An 18,362-nucleotide genomic window follows, 5' to 3' on the forward strand; every position below is an offset into this window, starting at 1 on the left:
TAAGCATCTCTGTCTTGTCTGGATTCAGCTTCAAGTTGTTTTTCCTCATTCAGCCCATTACCTCCTGCAGGCATTCATTCTAAGAAGACATACTATCTTTAGCAGAGGCTGCATTTGAAATCATGGAGAAATATCTTTGGGTGTCATCAGCATACTGATAGTACCCACCCCATGCCTCCAGATAATCTCTCCCAGCCTTTTCATATAGATGTTGAATAGCATTAGGAATAGGATGGCACTGTTACCCACAAAGGTGAGGGCTTGAAAAAAACCTCACCAGCAATGCCAGTGTCTTTTTAAAATATTGGTGAATATTAATTCAAATGGATGCATGCAGAGATTGAGTAACTTTGGAGATCTATCAAAGCCTATCTATACCAGTACAACCACAATGAAACTCAAATTTGAATAACTAAGTAGTTTTTATTTAGAACTGTGCATAGGTACGTTCTCTCTCTCTCTCTCTCTCTCACACACACACACACACACACACACGAGCAAAGCTGCACATACAAGATTCAGCTAAGACTACAGAAAGTGAGGTTTGGAAATTTGAACAGTGGACAATGAAAGGGTTAATGGGGGAATAATTACTAGTCTGGCAGAAGGATGTCCATAGAAAAGCACTCTTAAATGAAGGCAATGCAAGGAACGTCAATAAAGAATGAATATAGAAAAAAATGTTAAAGCCTTGGATATAAGCCAAAGGTATACTGTAAGGAATGAACCTTGTAAAATAACAGCTATCCCAGGGTTCACAAAGGATATATATATTTGTGAACCCTGGGATAGCTGTTATACACACGCATGCACACACACATACACACACACACATGCAGAGAGAGAGAGAGAGAGAGAGAGAGAGACTTGAACGAACTGAGAGTCTCTCCAAGGATAGAGAAAGACAAAGGAAAGAAAGAAAGAAAACGCTTATGGTTGAAGGAACACCCAAAAGGAAGTGAATAAGGAGGCTTGGATTGTAGGAGGGTTTTATACCCACCAGTCTTCCTTCACAGCATGTTTTTGTGGGCTCACAAAGGGTTTGGAAACAACTTTGATGTTTTCCTGGGAAGAGATGAACTAGCCCAGAAAACGCAAAGTTTTAGCACCAAGTCTTAAGATACAGTCTGAAACCACTCAATTGATTTAAGGATCGGCAAGTGAAATGATAGGGAAACTTCAAAGAGCTGAGGGGGGGGGGGGTCTGGTCTTTTTCTGTTTTGACAACTGCTTTCCCTTGTTCCTTTCCCATAATAAATGCAAAAAAAAAAAAAAAACCCCACACCACCCCCTCATGGGGCAATTGTCCTGTTCCACAAAACCCATAGTGCTTGTCTTTTATTCTATTTAGCCTTGGCATGCTCTAGGTCAAGTGACCTTGACACTAGTGCTTTTAACTTCCTGAGCTCCAAAAATGCCATCAGGCCATCATGACTTCCAGTCATGTTCCCCATTAGATTTATATACACACACACACACACACACACACACACACACACACACACACACACCAGGAGGATATGCAAAGCCAGGTAATATTCCTCAATTGAAATTATTAGATATTATTTGTCAAAACAATACGTCATATCTGTATGAGAGACCATTAGTCCTAGGGTCACAAGGGTAAGAAGATCAGGTATAGTATATGTTTCACTTTCCATCAATATTGAAAAAGATTGGTGCCAAAACTCTGGAAAAAAAGGTTATCTACTGTAGTTTGTTTAACGGGAGATGAAGTCAAAGAGAGGAAGAAAATGGATTATTATTATTATCATTATTATTATTTAGAGAAAAGGTATACGATATAGCAATTAAGAATAAAAACATATCAGTAATCAGAATATAAGGGGAGATGAGGCAGGGAACAATAGAAAAAAAAAGATGTTTTGAAAATAGAAGGCATCAAGACATAGAGGCATTATGGATCAGTATTCCAGCAATTGGAATATACATCTTGAAATTACTACACAAGATACATGTCTCATATAGCAGTTACAGGTAAATCATTAATCACAATGAATCACAACTATCTACTTAGTCCAATGTGGAAATGAAAAAGAGGTCTTCTTGTTATCAAAACCTCAAAACAGTTTTAGGACATTATGACTTTTCAATACCTTTAAATAACTTCCCTCTTCCTCCCCCGAGAATGAATTAACTGAAGAGGTTCAGGCAACAGGACCAAAAGTTCTTTGCATCAAAGAGGCTTGCTTCTAGTACTGCCATGCCCAAGACAGCGAACAACTTTTCCCAGTCTCACAGGATGCACCTTCAATTTATCTATTGGACAAATCTGGTGTGTATTGCAACCTAGTGTTAAGGGTACATGGAGAAGCTGCGACCACAAATTTAAATGTGATAGAAGCATTATTGTTTTCAGTACATACAAAAACACAATTCTCATTTCATTCTTGCATCTATTCTAGAGTGGAGAACTGCTACCCTCTAGCTCTTCTTGGAGCCCCAGCCAGCATGTTCAATAGTTCAACAACATCTGGGGAGATACAGTTGCCTACCCCTGGCCTTCACCAAATGATTTGGTAATCCTTTGAAATTATATAACATAGAAAACATATTTACCATAGATAATTCTAGGAAGAATGTGCATTCACAATTTTCAAACCATATTCAATAACTTTAAGGGTAATCGCTTTCCAATCATGCTTTCCATACACACCACACATACACATTATTTTAAAACATATTTTTATGAACATATCCATGTTAAAATATAAAATAACATATAGGGTAAAACTACAAAAAGACATATATCAAATCTACAACCGTGAACTGCACAAACTAACACAATGTTTAAAAAACACAAAGGGGATATAAGTGATTCCCAGCTTACAAGCTATATTATCAAACTATTCTACTTCTTCTAAATATATGTATTTCACTTCTATCTGTAGTCTCACCTGTCTTAATTCCACTAGAATTTAATTGATGCAAATCAGTTGATTTAACTGATTGGTTTGGTTCTGTCTTTGTATCTGTAGGCATTTTGATAGATGTCATGACAACTTTCCAAAAATAGAAAATTACAATTATTATTTTTTTTTGTTGCAGCTAGTCCAGTTCACCAAGAGAGGTCCCTATTTATTTCTATCTTCATCAGGTTAAACTGTATTCCATGCACTATCAACAGGAAAATAATCTCCTCCATTCACTTCCTCAGCCAGCTCACAATGCCGTCTTTGCCTTTGACAGGAAAGATGAACAATAAGATAAATAATAAATTCTTGCCCATAGTGAACTTAACTCGTCCTGTGCAGCAGATTCTTTCCAAATCAAATAAATTAGGGCTTTACGTTTCTAAATTCACAGCGTTTTAATTTCTGTTTACTGTTCTTTCTTACTACAACTTATAATTGTTATAAAAGAAAATAGGAAAAACCCACTGACTTCTACTTTTAAATCTGTTTACATTTGGAGTTGATTTACTCGCTATTTCAATTATAGGATTGTTGATACTGGAAGAAAAATGCCTCCATCAGCTAGTAAGCTTCCTGGGTTCTCTAGCTTGTTAATTAGAGAAGTCAACCATGGGAGTGATGAACACTCCTTGGTCTCCCCTTTCCACCCACATCCTGATAGCAATGGCCCTGTCCAGATGGGCCCTTTGCGGCATGTCTACAACGTGCTAGGGTTGCCTCGGGGCAGCGCATGCACATGCCCCGCAACTCTAGCACGTCATGCACGCACCACAGTTGCGCAGTGCCATACATATGGCAGCGCCGCAAAAAGGAACTGCTTTTTGCAGCTCCTTTTTTGCTGTGCAGCAGCACTGCACGATTTGTATGCTGTGGCGCTCCTGCGCAGCAAAGAGAGGCGCCGAGGAGGCACCTCTTTTTGGCAGTCTGCAGCCTGTCAATGACACTTATCACCTTGAGACTAGAAACAGGAATTAGATACAAATAAAGCTCCTCTGAGTCTCCCTTACAAGGGAGGCAATTCCTACAAGTTTATTTTGTTCTCAAACAGTAATCACCATGTCCAGTTCAGGTCTGCTCTAGGTAGCCACTAAAGGGTCTGGTGCATGACACCATCTTTAATTTGAAAGTCATATTATTATTGCTAAAGCAGAATAAGAGCCAGCATGGCGTGGTGGTTTGAGTGTTGGGCTATGACTCTGGAGACCAGGGTTTGATTCTCTGCTCAGCCATGGAACCCCCCGGGTGAACTTGGGCAAGTCACATGCTCTCAGCCTCAGGGGAAGGCACTGGCAAACCTTCTCTGAACAAATCTTGCCAAGAAAACCCCATGATGTGTTTATTTTAGGATCGCCATAAGTCAGAAGTGACTCAAAGACACACAAGAACAACAACATCAGAATAAGACAAGACAACATATCAGTTCTACAAATAAATAGACACATATCTTGATTGTTCTTTCATCAAAACAAACAATTTCTCATTTCCCATTGCCTTATAGCAAGGGTTCATTTCTCAAGTGAGAGCTATGCTGAGGCTTGAGGCTCTCCCCAGGTATCACCAAGATTTCATTTCAACATTCAGAGCATAGTGTGCCAAGGCCCTGTCTTGGATAGAAGCAGAATTAATTTGTAGAAGAGGCAGCATAGTCTAAGGACCTTAATCATACAATGTTGTCAATAGAAGTCAAAGTCATTCCCTTAACCAATGGGATTTACTCCCTTCAGCACACATATTTAGTGCATGTGCCTGTTTAATTATGTGGAATGATATTTAATCAGTGTACAGTATATAGCTACTCTTAAGTGTTTGTGTGTGTGTGTGTGCCTTCAAGTTCTACCTTGATATTAATTATCTTAATAATCTCACATGGCATTTAGAATGGGCAATGTCATTTCCCTGAACTCTGCAAAAGAGGCCACTGGATATCACACTCTGATGCATAAACATTTCCCATAATCCCAATGTTTTGGGTTGACTAGCTATAGCTGCAATGGGTAAATCACCCTAAATGTATTCACAGAACCTCCTGTGTTATTAAATCATGCCAAATTATACTGAGGCTCACTACAGAATCCCTATCTGATGGTTTTAAAGACTAAATAGCAATGGCTACATTTCTTTTGATTTCTGCAGCATGGATAATGTTTGTTTTAAAAGCACTGCAGTATCAAGAAATGACTCAAATTGGCTCTATTTCTGGGAAGCAGCAATTTTCCAAAATACCTACTGGACCTTTCTGACCAGATCTGTGCATGTAGCTGGAGCAAAGATAAAGAGAACATTGGCAACCTGCTGCCAATAGAGACCAAAGGTACATTACTTTGATAGTGGCTTTCTCTTATGCTTAATCCAAAATGTCCATCTCCATTAGCCTTAAAACCATCCCACAGGGCTGCTTTTCCCTATATTGTGCTCTCAGAAAACTTTTTTGCCTTTTTCCTTCCAGAAATCCAGAAATGGGAAGTGGGGAAAATAGGGAGTTTAATCTATATGTGATAAAGTAATAATTTCAGCAGAAACATAAGTAAAATTGCCACCGAATTGTGTAAACCAGCAGACAGACAATCAAAGATGTCCTTTTAAATGAAGACTTTCAAACAATACTTGCAAACATTCAGGGGCCTCTGCTAAAGTAAAATTTTCCTACCCAGGCAACTGAAGTCATGCACAAGAAAAGTTAGATTCTGTGGCCTTTACAATTTAAGTCAACTGTGCCAATTTGCATATTCTGTCTTTGCACCATTCACCATCTTTAGCTGCTTGCATAATAATTTTGCAATAACATGTTGGCTTGCTTCATACAATTCTCCAGACTCTTGTCACTTGGAGCAAAATGTCCTTGTATCTGACTTAATGGTAACCTTTCCATTCCTTCCACCCTCACACATCATGACCCTCTGTGGGTGAAATGTGCTCAGTGTAAAATCATATTTGCATGATTCATCTGCAAAGTAGGAACAAGATCATGTTTTGCTACAAGGCATTATAGACCAAAGAGCATGGCACTGGAACAGTAGAAAGAATCAATGGTATCATAATTGAAGCCCTCCAACAATAGACCTCACTTCTTAAAAACATAGACTGGTGGAAAAGCAAGTAAAATTCAAACAGTGGTTCTTGTGGAACAGATAAGAAACAGAGTTGTAGAGTTTTATAGGGTTCACCCATAAAACGATTTAGAAATCTTGTGAACAGAAAATGTTTTAACAAGCTGCCTGAAACTAAGTAGTGAAAGGACACAGTAGCAAGGTTGGCATTAGGTAAAATGAGATTACCATTAGGCAAACTGAGGTCACAAATGGGCTGGATTCTGGCACCATTCCTAAAAAGACCAGGCCCTAGAAAATCCAAAGATATAAGCATGTTAGTCTGTAGAATCAGTACGTAGAGAGATCTTGTAGCACCTTTGAGACTAACTGAAAGAAAGAAGTTGGCAGCATGAGCTTTCATAGACTTCAGTCTACTTCTTCAGATGCATTTGGTGGAGTGGAAGCCATGCACAGACATATATATGCCTTTAGTATGTGAGGATGTCAATACAAATGACAAATCCTTTGAGTGCGGAAATGAAGTTGCAAGTCCAGTTTTAATAATGGTCGTTAGTGCACAAAGACCTAGGAAACTGGTCTTTGTGCATGGAGATGAAGTGGCAGATTGACTTTGCATTGGGACTAGCCTGCAGTGAGGGGAATAGATGAATGTAGGGCACCCCCATGAGGGATGGGGTCAGATAGTGTTGAAGTGCATGTAGTGTGTGATGAAACCATTGTCTTTCTTCAATCCATTGCTAGTTTGTGGGTGAATTCCAGTTCTGCTGTTTCTCTTTCCAATCTACCTTTGTAGTTCTTTTGTTCAATGACTGCTGTTCTGAGGTCTGAGATGGAATGCCCAGGGAGACTGAAGTGTTCTGTCACCAGTTTTTGTGCATTCCAATGTTCATCTCTCTTTCTCTATGTGTGTGTCTGTGTGAAAACAGGAAGAAATGCAAGACAACTGAAGAAGAATGGCTGTAACATCCTTCCCAAAGTGAATACTAGAATTCTGCCTTAGCTGACGCATCGAAACATTCTTGAAAGTGTAGCCCCACATTGAGAGTGCAGCACTAAGCATATTATAGCCATCTGTAAAAGCATCATATACATTGATGGGGCTATAGAACTAAAATGCTAATGCTAACCTGAGCAGTAAATAATGGAGAAATGGAACACTTGTTGGAACATTCCATGAGGCCTGATATGGAAGGCACAAACTACTCATGGTATTTACTAGAATAAATCATTTTGCAGGGAGTGGGGTGAACAACAACTGACACAGGCACACATGCTGCTGAAGAGTACTTTTTCACTGGAGCAAGCTGTCCATATCCTAAGTGCTATGTTGTTTTCAGGAACAACATATTACTCATAACAGGCAGGGTAGTTGAGACCAATATAGGCTAGATTGGTGATAAATTATACATTTATAATTAGGTTACGGGACTCACCTAGTGTAAACTCTGGTGATAAAGAGGGCCATTCATTCTGAAGACCAGCTCTTTTGTTGCAGTGTAAAGTGCTGAACAAAAGATAATGCAATGCATTATTTACTCTATCAGAAATAAATGAATCCAGAGACTCAAGGGGAGAAGTGTTCACAAAAGCAATAAGGGAGGAGGGCTATTCAGTACAATTTGTCATCTACACGGGAGGAATATAGTATGCTATAACTAGAACATTAAAACGAGACTGAGATGGTAAGAGTTTTCCGGAACAGTTATAAGTAAAAAAGCAAAACAAGCTTTTTCCATTTGCTGTCCTACAGAGCCCCCTGTCTTTGGGCTTAAGCTCTGGAGCCTTTCTATTATTCTCTGATTCTTTTCAGAGGTATGTCCTGCAAACTGTTGTGCATTTCCTTGCAGGTAATATGATGAATCTCATTTTGTAAGTTGTTGCGTCATTCGCCCTTCAGACTAATCCATACAAATAAGATGGCATATCTATGTATGTGTGTGTTTTCCCCTGTCACAGACAATTCTTTTCATTTTCACCAAAAGGCAAAGGGCTTCATCTGAATTTTTCCAGCCAGTGCACTTGTCTAAACTGGTGTGATGTGGAAGTTCACTGCTCATGAAAGAAATAGCCTTGAATGTAACTGGTCACAAATAGACAGCTATAAATCAAATATATATTTACTGTACCATTTTTTAGTTTTGGAGCAGCAAAACTTAGAACAGTGAGAAGAATTATATTTGCAGAGTGAGGGTAGATCATTAAGTTTCTTTAAAAGCCTTTATCAGTACAAGTTTATAATTCTGTACAATTTGAAATTAAATCATTAAAACAGATTCAGTACACATTAGACTAGAAGAAGAGCAGCACCTTGAATCAGGGTGACATAGTGCTGTGAATTCTCAGGTTTTCACAGATACATGCTGATGTATTTATTAAAATATTTTAATTACATGTTCCCACTAAAAAAAGTCCTCATGGAGGGAAGCAAAATCTTAGCAACTAATTAAAACAGTTAAAATGTGACAATACAGTACAAAAGCAAGTAAACCTGACAAAACACCAAAATTACAGCTTAAAAATCACATATAAGTGCTTGCTAAATAAAAAAATATATAGTGTATAAAATTAACAGCTCAAGAAATAGTAGGACAGAGCAGCAGGTCTTCAAAGAGGGAGGAAACAAGGCCTGTCTTGAAATAGAGATCCAAAGCCTAGGTGCAGCTACTGTTGTCAATTAATGTGAATACATTATGCAGCAACAAGTGCTCCACTGTCCTAGTACCCAATGCTATCTGATGAACATGTGTGTGTGTGTGCGTGTGTGCGTGTGTGTGTGTATTAATTTTTTAAGATGCAACGGTGTTTTTTGCAATGTGACTACCCTTATAGATTATTACTTTGGGAATGCCTCTCCCCCAGCTTTGGACATTTATAAGAAACAACATAAAATACGTTTTTCACTCTGCTTTCTATTAGCTGCTGATGCTTATAATAATTGCATTAGATGTTTTAACTGTTATTCATAAAGTGCTGCAAGGTGGTTTCAGTTGGATTAATATTTGATGAGGCCTAATGATGAAGATGAAGAAGGAAGAGGTGAACAAGAAGAGGAGGAATTATTATTATTATTATTATTATTATTATTATTATTATTATTTCCTGCCTTTTTTTAACTGGAGACTCAAAACAGCCTACAATAAATTTTAAAAACACATAGTTAAAAATTCACAAAATACAAAAGTTTAAACATCAAAAAATAAAATCAGATTAAGACATATATTATTAAGCATACACACATGCACACACCAGCACAACAAATAGGAAATTTCAGCATATTGTTTAGGTGGGATAGGTTTTCCCCAATTTTCATCAAATGACTGTTGAAACACACAAAAAAGTCTTTGCTTATCTATGAAAAGAAAGTAGGGATGGTACCTGTCTAACTTCTCTGGGAAGGGAGTTCCAGAGCCTGGGGAAAATCACTGGGAAAAGGGCCCTCTTCTGTGTTTCCACCAGATGTACATGTGGACAGAGAGAAAGAGCCTCCTCAGCAGATCTCAGAACACAGGCTGGTTAATAAGGGAAAATACAGTCCTTCAAACAACCTGGACTTGAGCCACATAGGGTTTTATGGGTCAAAACCAGTACAGAAGGCCCTTGGTATGTGCTGGGATTTGGTTCCAGACCACTCCCGTGTGGATACCAAGATCTATAGATTCTCAAATCCCACTGAATAAAATGGTGAAGTGAAATGGTATTCCTTATATGAAATGGCAAAATCAAAACTTCTTTTTTTTTTAAATTATATCTTTTTGGAATATTTTCAGGATGGTTGAATCAGTGGATAAATAATCCATGGATATGGAGAGCCAACTGCACTTTGAATTATGCCCAGAAACTGACTGGCAGCCAGTCAGCAATCTGAAGTTTCTAAACACTCCTCAGAGATTTCTGAACACACTTCAATGATAGAAAAGAGCCTTCTTCTGAGTTTTATTTTGTGGCCCCTTCCAATCCACTTCAATAATTGTGTTGTTTTCCTTGGGAATGCTTTGTTGATTTTCAGTATAGAGGAATAGACTAACATGCATCATGTCAGGGAATTTACCTAAGAAAGAATGGTACAGTGCATCCGCGTCATACGTGGGCGCATTATATGTGGATTTGAGCATACTATCAAATCCACATAAAGCCGCACGAGAGTGCATGGGGTGCAAGGGGCGGCGAGTCCCATTCGAATGAATGACACCCATGGCACACGCCTGCCGCCACGCTGCATGCACAAGCCCCATTAAAGTGAATGGGGCTCAAGCATACGCATTTTTTTGGCTTACGCAGGGGGGGGTCCAGAACGGATCCCCATGTAAGCCAAGGGTGCACTGTATATTCATGAGCCTCCTCCCCATTCTTCATGTTATATTGCTGTTTGACATAAATATGTGCTATTATCCCTACATCCTTGCTATAGCTTTTGCAGTGTCTACGGTAGTCTACCATCAAAAGTTCTCATATTCCTCAACACTAAGTGCAAAAGCCATAGATTTATATCCTAATCCTCCTGTTTGCTGTTCCTTCAATGTTCTGGAAGCTGAGTGGTCTGTCCTGGCTGCCCTGTGTCAACTGTACCTTGCTTGGAGACTGGAGAGTCAAATGTGTTGAAAATCAACGATTAACATTTGAGAGTGGATTTTCATAACTTATTTTCATGTTCATTTCCATTAGACTTTAGCTCATAATGTTTAATTCATGGTTAATTACGTCTGAAGCAACCAGCTGGTTAACCCTGTTTTCTTTTCAAAGCCTGAGTGGTTAAATTTAGTCCCTCAAATGCATGAATATTAAATGCGTTTTATTTCCAAACCAGTTCTAAGTGGGGAATTGGGGACACTTGTGTATCATATAAACATAGCATTCTGTGAACACTATGCAGCAAATACTAAGAATATGAACCATGAACTGAAACATCTCATCTTTGCAAAGCATCTGTTGTTGAATATGGTATTATATATGGGTGATACCTTATAAAATTTTGACTGGAAAATATAGCCTGGTTATGCTAACTTTGGGATACAAATATCAGTATGCAAAAAAAAATCTTGTGGCACCTTTGAGACAAACTGTGTGAAAGAAATGATAACGTAAGTTTTAGTAGAGCTAGTTTATTTCAGAGGTAGACCAAGTCTAGGAAAGCTCATGCTAAAACTTTTTTTGCACAGTTAGTCTCAAAGGTGCTACAAGATCCCTTTGCATACTGATATTCCAAATTAACATGGCTATGTCTTTGAATTTTGGATACAAAGTGTAAAGAAACCAAACATATTTATACAAAATGTACAATAACTAAACACAATTAAACAGAAACCATTGACTGAAGTGCTAAATATTGTCTTGGAAATGGTTCCATAAAAAGTGGTGGGACTTAATTGTGAATAAATGAAATCAGTATTGGACAATTTCATCTGTTATCTGCTCAGTGTTATGAATTCTAAGCAAATCCCAGTAAAGAATGATAAATATTGTGCATGATGTGCTAAACAGCAAGCTAATTAAAGTATTTATGGCTGCAAGTTAGAATTCTATATGTAAAGAAAATACCAAGTTAGTAATTTATGGACAAGTATTTTTTTTCTTGTTGAATATCTCTATTTTGACCATTTTCTGATTTTTTTGTAAATAAGTTCAAGAAGCTGAGTAGGCACAACTTTGTCACAACATCTTTCTTCAATCTAAATTTTCTTTACTCCAAAAATTTCCAACAGAAGCAAATATGTGAATGAAGTTGATTCATTTCCTTTCCTAAGTGGATATCAGAACTTCAAATGAAACATGCCCAATTCATCTACTCACTTACCCAACACAAAACGAAATCCCAGTGTGGTGATAGCTTCCACATTATTGAAGTAGTGGATCTACTCTAGTCATTGAACTTAACTTTAAAGTACCTGTCTAGGATGCCGAACCCTCTCTGTAAATGGTTTTGATGCCTTGGAAAATTTCTTTAACATTTCAAGCCATCTTGGATCCTTTTCTGGGAGAAAAGTGGCAGAGAAATAAAATAAAATAAAATAAAATAAAATAAAATAAAATAAAATAAAGTAAAATAAGTTTGGATTAAAGCCCAGCATAGTTTCACTACACCATTGCAATAGAAGCTACCAGAAACCATTGGTGTAGTGATGGTGCATGCAAGCAGGTTCAACTACATTGTCAGTGAGCTAAAAATATCATTGGCCCCATACAGACAAGCCAAAATAAAGCAGCTTTGGGTCACTTTGGAGGTATGCTGTTTAAATGATGCATGCGTCCTAAGAGGCTGGAAGCTACGCCAAAGCCATGCTTCAGTCCCATTTAAACAGCATACCTCCAAAGTGACCCAAAGCTGCTTTATTTTGGCCTGTCTGTATGGGGCCATTGTTCCCAGTACTGTTACACTGAGAAGACAACTACGGTGCACCTAGAGGCCCCTGAGGGCCTCAGCGGGGGCCATGAATTGTCAAAAGAACAAAAAAAGGGGGGGATGGACATCACTGGAAGTTGACTTCTGGTTTTGAAAATGATGTTTTGTGTTGTTTTGCTTGCTTTGTTAAACAGTGCAAGTGGTCGCACAATCTCCTTGAGGAGAAACTGCTCCTCTTGGATATTTCCAGCAGAGAAAATGAATGCCTATATCCTGATCATCAAAAAAAGGTCAGTCTGGGGAGTCTTGACATTTTAAAAGCAGTTGAAAAAAGTGGAAAGACAGAGGGTTAATTGACTATGCTTACCAAATTGGGACAATTGGAGGTAAGTCAAAATTAGAGTTCAGAAAATTTGGCAGGCACCACTAGGCTGTAGAAACCACATTTAAATAATTGATCCAACACTGTTTGGGTGCATTCATCTCAGTTTTGTTCCATTCAGGGGTTTTATATGCTTGAGATATATAAAAGATATATAAAAGGCACAGTATTAAGTACTCATGCAGAAGTGCAAGCCCTGCTGCAATAAACAGGGCTAACCCTCCAAATTATTTACTTGAAACAGTGTGACAAAAGATGCTTCAGGGGAGCATAATCTTTTGATGCCCTTCATGGCAGAGACCAGGAGGCTTTATGTGTGGCTTATGGCACCAGAACACAGCATTTGATGGAGGTTAGATTCTCAGATATTTAAAACCTGGTCATCATCTCATGGATTAACAGATACCTGGTTATAGGTCTGGGATGCTTGACACAGAGGAGAGGGCCACTTTCTTGCACTTCCTAATATTCATTTTAATCAGCCAGAATTTAAGACTTCGGTATATACCTTGGCACACATTTGGTGAAGGGTACAGCTTCCACAGGTCCTGGGACCTGGGTTTGGAGAATATGTCTACCCTCGAGGCTGGCCTGGGAGTTTTGCTCTCACTTATGGAACTTGAGCAGACATACCCTGGGTTTACCTCCCAGTAAGTGATTGGCCAGGGAGTAACTCAGCCATCATAGTGACTTGGGGCTTGGGTGGTTCACCCAAGCAAAGTCTGAAGAGGTAGTTTAGGGTAGGCACCTGGTCTCAGTTGGACACCCCCCCGCCCCGGCCCTTATTTAACCTAACTGTCTATATCTGGTCTCATTGTTCCATGATTGGTTGTTTTTTAAAAAAGCATGATGAGGGTTGTGCTGTTAATTAATACATTGATTTTTATATGGAAATAAGAGCTAAGAGTAAAAGCTCTAGCTTCTAAAAGTATTTGTTTATGTTCCTGCAGATTCTGCTTAGCAAAACCAAGTAAGTCTGTAAGATAGGGCTCTCAGGCATGCGTAGCCTGTTTTTGTGCACACTCATGGGAAAGCATGGGCACCACCTGTAAGACTAAAGGCACCTAGAGCTGGAGCAAAAACAGGAAGGTATGCCAATTATTTCCCTGCCAATTTTATCATGCTGGCTGTAGAATACATTTATTCTGCCGGGTTAAAAGAGAACTGGTGTAGGATTTTACACAAGCTCAGTGAGATAATTACTGACTGTAGTCCTGGCAGACCCAGATGGGCAGGAAACATTTTGATCCTCAACCTACTTGATTTCAAGTATCAAACCATGCTCCGCTCTGCCTCTGCTCATCAATTCTGTGAGCACTCTGTGCAGAGAAGCCTGCTTTGTAGCTTACAGTACTCTCCCACTGCCTGCTTATTATTAAAACTCCCACCTGTATTTATTTGGTATGTACGTTTCAGGTTCACTTAATGGGCATTACTGTAAGTTGCTGCCAGTGCTCAGGGCAGCCAGATGCAGTGTGTATGAACGCATTCAAGACTGCCTCAGTCATCTCCACTGACAAAAGAGGCAAATTCCTCTAAGCACCTAAAGAATAAACATTCTGGTTATGAAACTAGAAAAACTAAATTATATATATATATATATATATATATGGTAAAGTTATGTAAATAGGCATTTTTTTTTAGTTTACAAAAAAAGTTATGGTTATTTTTAAATACATGGAGTGGGGAACTTGTACCTTGTTTTAAAGCAGAATCACATTTACAGGCAGCTTCTAGGAGTAGGAGTCCTTTGTGTGAGCTCCTTTTTACCATGTTTTAAAACAAAATTCCAGTAGAAAGTAGCACTGCAACACTGCCAAAATTCGGTGATAACTCAGAGGGTGGCCATATGTGACTCTTATTCACAGTAGTGGGTAAGGGATGCATGTAACCCATGAACCACATGTTGATCAACCCTTGGTTATCAACTAGGCAAAACAATGGCATTACATGTTGTGCTCAATAAAGAAATAAATATGAATTGCTGAGTCAGGCAGCTGCCTTTTGCCAGAGTCTGCATGCATTATAAAAAGGCATGCTGGAAGGTAGGATAAGAAAACCTAGATCTTAGTGCAGGTCAAGCCCCAAATCAAAATACAGAGTGGAACTTCCCTCCATACACACCCTCTCGCTGACAAGGAAATGGTTTCACTGATGTGTTCAGGACAGCGATGAGTGCTTAACTGTCTTTTTTACCTTCACTGACTGGAAATCCTGCCAAACTGATTTAGACTATTAAAACCTCCATTGTAAGGTATTGTGCAGCTCCCAGAGATGCTAGGCAATCCTATTTGGATTTGAAAGAGGGTAAATATCTGCACTTCATTGGCTTTATCTCATGCATGCAACTCCATTGTTCTCAAATCCCCAGACCAGCTAAGAGATTATCAGTGCCAGAGGGCATGTTCACATCTGCCCTTTTGCACGTGAGGCACACAACCTTTGCAGTCATCACTTTAAGCATGTGGTTTTTGAACCCTCAATAGAGCAACATTGAGGTCATGGTTTGCCCTACCCAGAGGTGTCCCCTTCACTCCAGGTGACAGCTTCCATATTAGGAAAAGGTTAAATATAGGCAAAGGGACAAAGCAACATAGAGAGAAAAGGCCTAGGAGATTATCATACAAAACCTACCTAGCTCTCACCACAGTCACGTTTATGAAAGGAAACACATACATACTGGTTTGGGAGCAGTCCCTATGGCATGTGTATGGAATCACTGTAGTGGCCATTGCTGGTCTGGGACTCTTTCTTAGCATACTCCTTAATCCCACATCCATGCCATATTGCTTTATCAGCTTTTTAAAAATATTATCTCTCTTTTTGAAACAGTTGGGGAGAAAAAAAGAAAGTTTAAAAAAAGAAAGAAAGAAAGAAAGAAAGAAAGAAAGAAAGACAGAAAGACAGAAAGCTCAGCCACAGCATCATCTGATAAGATTTGGCCATAGATGCATCTATTCTTCTTTAATTCCACTTTTAGCCTTGGGTGATAATCTACCCAGACTCTTCTTCACATAAGAGGGTAAGAAAATTTGTGTGTGCGTTTTAGTCTGTAGTCCCTTAAACTTAGCTACACTCCTCTACCTCCCCTCAGATTGATCAAGAATAGGGTTTTTAGCACTCATGCCACCCCTCCCCTTTTATTTTGGAAAACAGTTTGCAATGAATGTAGAATATTCTGTTATTTTCTACTGCTATCGTTTTCTGCCTTTTTAATAAAGAAATAATTGTTTTTGCTACAAAATCAGCTGGTCTCCAACCTGATTTCTTCCCTTCTATCTCATTCTCACTTGGAATCCCTCTGGTTTATTACCTTTTTAAATCCTTCAGCCTGTAATGTCCTTCAGAGAGTTAGTGTCTGGAGAAGCTTTTCCCCATAACCAGTAAACCCAGTGCACTGCTCTTAACAATGCTATACCCATCACACTTGAATTTTTGCAATCATGTTTCTGGTTCTGAGATTCTGTCAAGCGTTGCTCACACCTTTTGAAGTATAAGGACAAGAAATGCGCTTAGAGTGTTAATGAAAACAGGCTCTTAATTTACTCAAAACTTTATTGAGTGCTACATTATTATGCTTGCATGGAGCTGCAATATGCACATTAACACAACCCCAGGTATGATCTTCCTGATACTCATCCATGAAGGAGGCTTTTTCTCCTTATTTTGAAAATAATCTGAAAATACAACAGGACAGTCAACAGATATAATGCAAAGTCTGACCAAGTAATATAAAATAAGTTTATGCTCCAAGTACAGAGGCAGAAGAACAAATTGAAATATTCTATGCTAGAGAAAATTAAACACACACCATAACAGGACTTGCTGTTAATCATAGAGGATTGGAATGCAAAAGTAGAAAACAGAGCAGAATCAAAGATAGTAAGGAAATTTGGTCTAGGATCAAGAAATGAAGCAAGAGAGTGACTAACTGACTTTTGTGAGATCAACAGTCTTCAAGCAACCAAAGAAGTGACTGTATATATGGACATTACCTGATAGCCAATATAGAAATCAAATAGATTACATAATTGGAAGCAGAAGTCAGAGATGCTCTAGTCTCTCTGCAAAACCAAGATCTGGAGCAGACTGTGGCAGAGACCATGAACTGCTAATATCAAAAATTAGAGTAAAGCTAAAGAAGAAAACTTTATAGAGCTAGAACCCTGAATGCAACTATTCAGTGACTTGTACACAGGGACAAAAAAAACCTATTACAATAATAAATTGAGAGAAACAGAGGATGACAACAAAAAAGGAAGAGTAAGAAATCCAAGGGAAATTTAAACCAAGAGTAGGGATGCTTTATAACCATCAGTAACCATTACATGACCAAGCAGAAATAAAAAGATGATAAAAAGACTTATAACACATGATTCAACAGCGGCAAAGCACTGAGAGGCTTTGGCCTGTTTTGCCTATCAATGAGAAGGAGTGTTCCAGTTATGGATGGACTACAGTCCAGCTACTGGACAGACAACAAGTCATGTGACAAGGTACAGTCATAAACACTACTATCCTCTTCTAATTCCACTTTTCAAGCCTCAAGTGATAACATTGTTAAAGCAGACGATGAAGACATTGACATAGTTCAAGATTTTACATATCTTGATGAAGACTGCATTTACACTGCAGAAATAATCCAGTTTGCTTAGTTAGCAGAACTATCATTGACAAGGATAGTCCTAGGTTCAAGACAGATATTGATCTGTCTGGCATCAGGGCTCAGATTCATGAAATGAATTTGGTGCTTCTTTGGAATTTATCACATGAGCCCTGTTCTTGCCTCAACTGTGTTAGAGAAAGTAACTGAATACATACCTGCTTGGGACCATTTCTTATCACACCGTCCCTCCATTGAAGCTACTGAGGCTTCTATGGCATGAATTCTCTTTCCCAGACTCCTGCTTAAACCTGCCTCCCTGCCCAGCATGCCTTATCCAGCATGCCTTTCTTTTTTTCTTTTCTTTTCTATTTCTCTTTTTAAGTGATTTTAGCCATTGTAGCAGTGTGATTGGGCGGGGGGGAAAAAAAGAAGAGAAGAGAAAGAAGGGACAGAAAACTAGCCTTCTTAGAGCTAGTTAGTGTGGGAGAGAGAAGGAGGCATTACGAATATGTGACAGCTCCATGCTTTGTCTATAACCGAAGACATTATCACACGGCACGACTAATGGAATACATGTACGTTTGGGAGCCTATTCATGGGACTTCTTCATGATTATGGAACAACCTGCCGGAGGAGATCCATCACATTACCAGCCTAAACAGCTTTTAAAAAGCCGTTAAGACAGATCTCTTCCAGCAGGCCTTTCCTGAACAGTTAACTGGCCACCAAAATCGGAACCCATTACCCCTCTGAATCTGCTATAGTCATTGTTTGATTGTTTATTTTAGAGTATGTTTTAATTGTGAATTGTTTAATTGTTTTTAGGGGAGTGGGATATTGGGATCTGGGATTGTACTGTTTTTACCTGTAAGCCACCCTGGCTGTCTTGGAAAGCGAGGCGGGATATTTAAAAAATATATTTATTTATTATTATGAATCAAGAAGGATTCTCTAACCATGCTTCAAAGACACAGCTACCATGCTTTGGGATAAGTAGTGCCAAAGAAGGTTTATTTTCTGCTTTAATCATGGTTTAAAAGCTATGTGTGAT

The sequence above is a fragment of the Sceloporus occidentalis genome, unplaced genomic scaffold (genome assembly GCF_023333645.1).
Source record: "Sceloporus occidentalis isolate IW3139 unplaced genomic scaffold, rSceOcc1.0.p SCAF_2, whole genome shotgun sequence".
NCBI lineage: Eukaryota > Metazoa > Chordata > Lepidosauria > Squamata > Phrynosomatidae > Sceloporus > Sceloporus occidentalis.